Consider the following 8,319-nt stretch of genomic DNA (forward strand, 5'->3'; position numbering starts at 1 on the left):
TTTATATATATAATAAATTAGCCTTTTATGGAAAATAATGCTCTGGTACTTGTCACTTTGTAGGGACTAAGATTAATGAAATGCAAAAGGAAACATTCATGTGTCCAAGAAATGGCATCTTATATTAGACACATGATTATGCGAATAACATAAGTGAGTTCTGTTGTCAAACATAAGAGTGAGGCATTGACCTAAGTTAAATGATCCAGTCACCGGCCCTCTCTTGATTCTTTTGCACCATAGCATGTAAACAAAAACAGCCAGACATTTTCTTTATCCTACCTTTGACCCTCTTATTTGTAAGAAAATATCCTACTCACAAAACTGGGCTGTTCAGCAACAATCTTAGCTAACTAAAATAAGAAGCCTTGTACCTGATGGTACACATTGAACATTGTGAACTTAGGAGAAGTCAGATAACCACAGAATATGAGCTATAGGAAGTAATGATGGAGTTCTCTTAAAGGCAGCTTGATCTATATCTTTCCTGGGATGTTAAGATACAAGACAACTTACACATGCCTTTGTCTCTACAAATGATTTGACTCCAGAAATCCACCATTGCAGCCATAATGGACAAATTAAAACAATAGCTCTAACATCATGAGAGGAAGCATTCATTGGATATAAATGTGCTGGGGTGACCATTCATTAGAACTAAGCCCCATTCATCTGAATAATTAATGAAGGTCAGCCTTCACAGCTCTGTAAGAATTAGGCTAGTGTGATTATGCAGACACAGCTTTGGAACCTTCCTGCACAAGGAAAGGAGAGTGAGGAATAGAAAGCAAACTTCCTAACTTTTTCTGAAATGGCCCTTGTGAACTTTGCAAATGTTCAGGCAAATGAAATTAGTGTGGAGTCATAACCCTGTCTAATTTATAGTGAGGACTTTTTTTTTCTATCCTCAAAATACTGAAAGCATCCTTCCAAAGAGTGTTCTAGCATACTGTGACCAATAATGTCAGAGTTAATGACTTGGCATTTGCTAATGCACTTTTGGAATCTGGCTGATAGTGCCAATCTAGTAGACTGACATTATTTTTACAATAGAGGTTATAATGATAAGAACAGCGCTCTCTAATGACTGTGGCTCATAGAATGTTAGAGATGGTATGAACATCTAGTACAGCCTCTTAATTTTACACATGAAGAAGCGAAAACCCAGGAGAGGAAAACTGATTTCTCAAGGTGATGACACCTAATTAGTGGCTGAGCTGGGCTGAGATCTCAGGCCTTCTAAGTCCTCAAAGCTTGCTGTCAATGAGGCAGCGTCAATACACTGTGCGGGTCTGACTTTTGCCTCTTCAAGTAATGTCTTAATTGTCATTTATGTCCTCTGTCATTCTGTAAGGAATGCCAACCTTGTCAAAACAAAATCCCAAACAAACGAACATTGTCTTTTTGACTTTGACACTAAACAGGTACATAAGATGTTCAAGTTTGGAAGCCAAGGGAAACCTTATGATGCACTAGCATTTCATGATGATTTAAAAATTGTTTTGCATCAATTTATGCATAACCATGTTGAAATTATTTTGTATTTCTCCTGTCACGTGTTTTTCATAGAGAGTGGAGTTGTTGCTAGATAGGCACAAGCATGTATATTGACAGATAGGTTCAAACTTGTTTATAACAGCTAAGTTCAAGTATTGGAAATACTATTTCCTAACATTCCTAGGCTTAGTCTGTTTTTGGTGTCATGAAGATAAAAATTGTAAATACTACTGGGAATAGATAGCCAATAAATACAAAGCAAACCTAGAACTTTGGTTTGGATGTTATCTTATTTGCCTTCATGTTTTCTATCAAGATTATGGTTATTTCATAAAATAAACAAAATATATGATATGCATTTATTACAGGATAATTTATAACTTTATTCTTTACTTAGAAGTAAAAGTATCCACAGAAATTAATTTGTAATATCCATGAAATCTGAGATTATAAGACATTGAAAATCTATCATAGGGCAGACATAGCGTCATAACTATTTGCTTTGAGAAATTCATAAAAACCTGCTCCGGTATTTTTTTTCTGTTTATCTTCTGGCTGTTCAGAACATTAAGGATTTTAGGCCCACAGAGATAAAAGTAGAAACCTGCTTTGTAACTTTGCTAGAGGACTGAGGAATCATTTTCAATGGGCCATAATTGTATATATTTAAAACTTTTTTCTAGTAATATATAATCTCCAGATATTCATCACAGAGCAATGAACATCATCAGGATTTTAATATTAATATCTTCATAGATTTTTTCCATACTCAAAACCTCATGACTCTCCCTCTTTAACAATGTTCAAACATATTTCAATAAATAGCTAATGGCTCATACTGCAAACACAAGAAATGTATGTCTATTTAAGAACCCTATGCGAATAATCAATATTCAAAATATTAGAATTTCTGATCAATCTTTCTTACCTGGAATTGAACTAAAAAAGTATTGTCTATGAAAATAAAATTTAACATAATCAAATATTTTTGTGATTGTATTTTTACCTAGTATGTGTTACCAGTTAGGTAAATTGCCCTGTGTCCCCTAGCTTAAAAACATAAATACAGAATCAAACTCTTGCGCATGGAAAATGCTCAATATATAGCTTATTACCCAGAAACTAAACTGCAATTCAGCTGAGTGCTCAAGGAGCATATTTAATCTAATATTCATTTCAGAATATCAAATTTTATTAGGATTCAGAAAACTTAATGTCTACCCAGGACTGTTTTATTTCCTGACATATTGGATAATAACTACATTTGGGTAGAGGTATAATTGTTTTCCTCAATTCAATTCGAAGGATGTGAAAATTAAATTTCCATTGTATTTAAGAATAAGACAGCGATGTTTGCATAATTTACATATCTACAGTGCACACTCTGATATCAGCCAAGTAACCATGGCTTACTAGTTTTATTTTTTTGATTGGAAGGATGAAAGGGGGGAATGGCAAAAACTTCTTATAGCATGGCAATACTATTGATAAACTTGGGTGTATGAAACTTGACTCTTTTAATTTCCACTTAGAATATACATACACTGTAATAATGATAATAGCTGCGCTGTTGAGTTTTTAGGGATGAAGTATGATTATGTAGCTCAGGTTAATTTGTTATTTGCAATCCTACTATTTCAGCCTCTAGAATTACAGTTATATGGTTCACACCTGAAATATAAAATTATTTTCAAATCTATTTTAAATTACAATAAATTTTATCAAATCATTCATTCTTGTTTGAAATATTATACCTACTACTATATGCAGACTATATGTATTTTAGCCAACAATACAAATACTATCCCCCAGATATCCACTGGATATCAAATTAACAAAATACTTTTCAATTTACTATAAATTTGTGTTAGGATTGTAGCAGTATACTTTAATTAATGATGGAAGAAACTTGGGAACTTTATGATGGAAGTTATAAAATAATCCCACACTGGTTCAGGTTATTTATTTAAGGGAAACTCATAGATCACTGTCCTAGATCACAGTCCTCTGCACAAACAGGGAACAGAAAGAGAGTCTAGCAGCTGGAAGTGAGAGAGCAAGCTAGGGCTTTTTAGCTGCATCTTTAGTATAAGAGACCATGCCCAAGAGGGCTGGTTTCTTTAAGGCAGATGGAGCTCCCACAGCAGGAAATGCTATCAGAGAACACAAACGTGAGAAGTCTAGAAATAAACTTTGAATGTTTATTATAATATGTATAATGAAATATATTGAAACAACAGCTTTCCACTTGGAAGGAAGGAATAATAGATGTTATGATAAAAAACCCTAAACCGATACTTCCCTAAATGATATATCTGTGTATTTGGATATATTATATATACACATGAATTAGTCAACTTTTTCTTGCAATATGGACCTACTTACCCTAAGAAACCAATGCATTACAAGGATTTTGTGACGCCACTATATTAGATGTTGTTTAGAATGAGTAATGATCACACAATACCACCTGTGACATACCTAGGAAGCACATAGCTCCACATCTGAGAGATAAGCAAGGCCCCATATGACTCTCAGTAGGAAACTCATACAGAATACAAACATCTCACAACCTCAATCCCATAAAGTAAAGTTCCATGGCATCCCTAATTAGACAGCCATGGGAGACAGATTCTTAAAAATATTGAACTCTGGGGAAAAACAGCTCATATACCATCCAAAATAGAGTGTTTGCTCAAAATGATGAGCACAATAGGAACTATTACTAATATCTTTACAGTTCTCACTATACACCAGAACTTTATATTAATATTTAAAATACATTAACTCATGTCATTCCAGCATAACCATATGTACAACCAAGGAGATGAAAGATAAACACTTTGGCCTTCTCCCATAAATAGAATCAGGGGAAATGAGCATCAAATCCAGTAGGTCTGTGGAGAATCATCTATACCAGACCACAGAGGACCACATAGTCTTGAAGCTTTCAAATAATAATCAGGACAATTGGCCTCTGATTCAGATTGTCAGGATTAGTTGGGAGGAAGAAGGCAGGTGAGCTGGGGTTTTGCCCTTTTCTTAGAAGAGATACAATAGCTCAAGTGGAAAATGAATGGTACTAAAAGTTTTTGAGGTAAAAAAGTCATGAAATCCTACTCACCCAACTTTATGGATGATAAAGAGGAAGAAGCAATTGCATCATTGCTGAGTGCAGTTTGAGTGAAAACATGATGAGGAAGAACTAGATTTTCTAACTGACATCCAGTGATAATGTTCACAAGAGTGTGGAATTTCTAGCAACCTAGCTAGAGATATGAATAAAAAGGCCAGCAGATCATCTTCCCAAGTATTAAAATAAATACAGATCATATATTGCTGATCTGTATTTGTATTTTCCATTTTGATTACAGTTGAGATATATTTACAATAGTCTAAAAATAAAAAATATAACCTTTCACATTAAAATATTCTCACAAAAAGCCTAAATTCCTACCTATTTCCTAGAAGAGTGTTACCATAAGAATAATATAAAGGATATTATGTATGTATATTTTAATCCCCAATCATGGTTTACATAATTTTGCACAGCATGTAGGTAATGATAATGGTAAAGTCAGTAAAAATCTAAGTATGTATAAATCATACTCTCTCTATCAGTATTAATAGCCAGAAATAATACACTTTTGCATAAATTTTATTGTCCTCTGGAAGCATCTACTTGGAGGTAAGTATAATTTTAATCTTGATTTTATTTTGGGTTCTTACATATTCACCTGATTGTAAATTATTTAAAAATTGTGGCTGGAGGATTGGGGAGGTTCCTCAATAGTAGTCAGTTACCAATGGAGACTCAGGAGGGATTGCCTGCAGGTCAGAGCTGAGCTTTGGAGCACAAAGAAAGGTACAGCTGATTATTCTCTCAAGAAGAGTGATTAAGAGTTTAATATAATAGAGACATCAAATGCAAATTTACTCATATTTTTGTTACATTATAGCATTACATTGTATCAATTATTGCATCCAAGAAACATTTTCTTGAAGGTTGAGACAATTTTTATGAATATCATTTAGGTATCTTGTATTTTCCTCACAGTCAGATGAAAAATAATCCATGATGTATGCAATTAAATGACAAGGGATGTGTGAAATAATACACACATGCACATGCACACACACACACACATTAGTATATAAGCGTAGATGCCACTGTACTGAAGGTCTGTGTAATGAAGGTTGTTCACTGAGTTGTTATCTGGCTTTAGAAAAACAAAAGGAATTACACTATATTTTTTAATTGTTCCACTTAGAATAAATGAAATTGTAGAGAAATTTGTGGATGGAAAATAGATTTAAACGGGATCTTTATAAGTTGAACATTTTAAGCTACCGACTAATAACACTTCAACATTGCATGGTGCTTTTCAACATGATCAACAACAATAAATTAAACAAATAATATAATATGCCATTCATAAATAATGTTTGGAATCAAATTCATTTGAAACTTTTATCAAATAATATTTACAAATAATCTAGGCTGGTGTTGGCAAATGTCTTTAATCCAGGCACTCAGGTGGCAAATGCAAGCAGATCTTGAGTTCCAGGTCAGTCTGGTCTACCCAGCAGAGTAGACCAGGACAGCCAGGGCTGAATAAAGAAACCATATCTCAAAAAAATTATCATCATCATTATTTTCATCATAATCATTAACATCTAGATGTCATTTTGTGAGATACGGAGATTGAAATACTGGAAAATGTATAGCAGTTGATAGGGGATTTATTTTAGCTTAGTACATGCATTTATTTTATTTATGTGAGTTCCTTAAAGTAAAAAAGAAAAAAAAATGTCTTGCAAAGTAGGTACAGATAACATGATGCCAATATACTAGGCACCAAACACAATCTTGCAGATCATAGCTTCTGGAAGATCCGTATGCAACTTGGGAACAGAAGGAAGTAGGTATTTGCTTCACCATAACCAACTCAGTAAAACTCTTCTGTCAAGTGTCTGGGATATGGTAGGTGTTTACAGTTCCTTTACTCTGGTTAGAACTAGTATGATAGGCGTTCAGGTGTTCCTGACTTCACCTCAAATTAGAAAGACTGCAGTCACAGACAGGTATGCTTGTCTAAAGCCCACAGCTTTTAAAAACAATTTCTTCTGTTATGCCACTGTTAGACTGACACTTAAAATATATTAATATTTAGTCGCTTCTTGACTATATTGGGTCTCCTTGATTATTCAACTATTTGCAATTTTGTTCTATCTTCATTGATTGGTGGAAGACGGAGAGTGTGAGTTGGTTTAGTTTTATCTCCATCCCCCAGGGTAACACTGATTGTAACCATGATTTCCTCTATGCTCTTGGACCCTGTCCTCAAAGAATCCTTGTCTGTCTCAGACTCATTGTGATTATTAACTTTACCTAACGCACAAATTCTTCTCTGCTATCCCGGGTTGAGGGATAAACAAATTAATGGGAATCAAGTTTAGGAGAACTGAGGGTTGAGGGATAAACAAATAAATAGGGATTAATGGAGAACCATGGTATAAGGAAATATGTGCATTGGGTTGTAATGCCAGACAGTAGAGGATAGTAGGTCAGGAAAATTGAAAACATCAGTATGGTGAATTTCAAAACAGAAATCAAGTGAGAGGCATAACCAGTAGTAAGCTTAGAAGTGACAAGATTGACTATCCCATGACATACCTTTAAATGCTTAGTAAAATTGTAGGTGGAAAATGGAGAGGTTAAATGTCTTCCCTTTTCATTTATCTGTTGTATTTTTCATTGTTATTAAAACTGTTATATTTTAATAAAAATAGTTCATACATTGAGTTATATCATTAGTATTTATATCAGTTATTGAAAAACATAGTCTAGAATACCATCTAAAGTATGAGTCTAATGTAGAACATCAGAGATATAGATGTATTACAAAATATAAATAGTAGAGAGACAAAAATCAGCAATTATATAGAAAATATATGCAACAATTTATTTATTCCATATTAAGTAATTTACTGTAAATTGTTTTTTATTCTCTATTACATAAATGTCTACACATTTTTACTTTTGGTAACAGGAAAATTTAGTTTGGATTATTTTTTAAAATATTTTGAAGTTTACAAGAGTAACTCAGGGGTTAAGAGTTCTTGCTGGTCTTGAAAAAGATGAGGGTTTGCTTCCAGCACCCACATGATCACTTACAACATTCTATAAATTTATAACCACGAGTTCTGCTGCCCTCTGCTGGCTTCAGAAAACCCAAAATATGGATATGGTATAGTATACATACATATGTGCTGACAAAACACTTAAAATATTAAATAAAAATAAATATTACAAAAATTCGTTTTGCTAAGAATCTGAATTAAGAATCAGCGAAAAGATAAAAAAGCAGCAGAGCGCAGAGGATAAGAATGCTTACCAAAAGGATGAATCACACCAATGATTTTGTTTGCTAGTTGGTCAGAAATGAAGCAGGAGGGAAGGACTGTTCAAAGCTTACATTTTTATCTCATGGTCATGATGCAGTTGTTTGTGAAATAAAATAATATAACATGAGCTCCGCATTAATTACAGGTGAAAGCTGCTGCAGGTGAGCAGCATGCTGGATGCTGGACATTGGCTCTCAGGGATGTTTACCCTGACCTGGGCACAGTTTGGAATGATCTGTGCTTTGAGAGTGGGAAAAGCAAACCAACTTTATCTGTTACGGTTATTTCTGTTTATCCTGTAAGTCTTGCTCAATCTCTTTACGGAAGGGAACTTTGCACAGGTCTGTGTTCCAACTTGGTGCTTGTGAGGTTCAGAAGATGAAGAATGCTACAGGATTCATTTAGAATAAGTTC

The 8,319-nt window shown here is 33.9% G+C and overlaps 1 long non-coding RNA gene across 1 annotated transcript in view; it reads right to left on the reverse strand.

Moving 5' to 3' along the window:
• The window catches only part of LOC126515090 (uncharacterized), a 60,638-nt gene extending 52,528 nt beyond the window's left edge, over nt 1-8,110 (reverse strand). Inside the window, exon 1 of the long non-coding RNA XR_007595751.1 lies at nt 7,896-8,110. This is a non-coding gene — a long non-coding RNA (uncharacterized lncRNA). The remainder of the gene's footprint in view (nt 1-7,895) is intronic.
• Between the last annotated feature and the right edge of the window lie 209 nt (nt 8,111-8,319).

The sequence above is a fragment of the Alexandromys fortis genome, unplaced genomic scaffold, assembly GCF_014885135.2.
Source record: "Alexandromys fortis isolate MF-2015 unplaced genomic scaffold, M_Fortis_MF-2015_v1.1 scaffold_133, whole genome shotgun sequence".
Taxonomy (NCBI): Eukaryota; Metazoa; Chordata; class Mammalia; order Rodentia; family Cricetidae; genus Alexandromys; species Alexandromys fortis.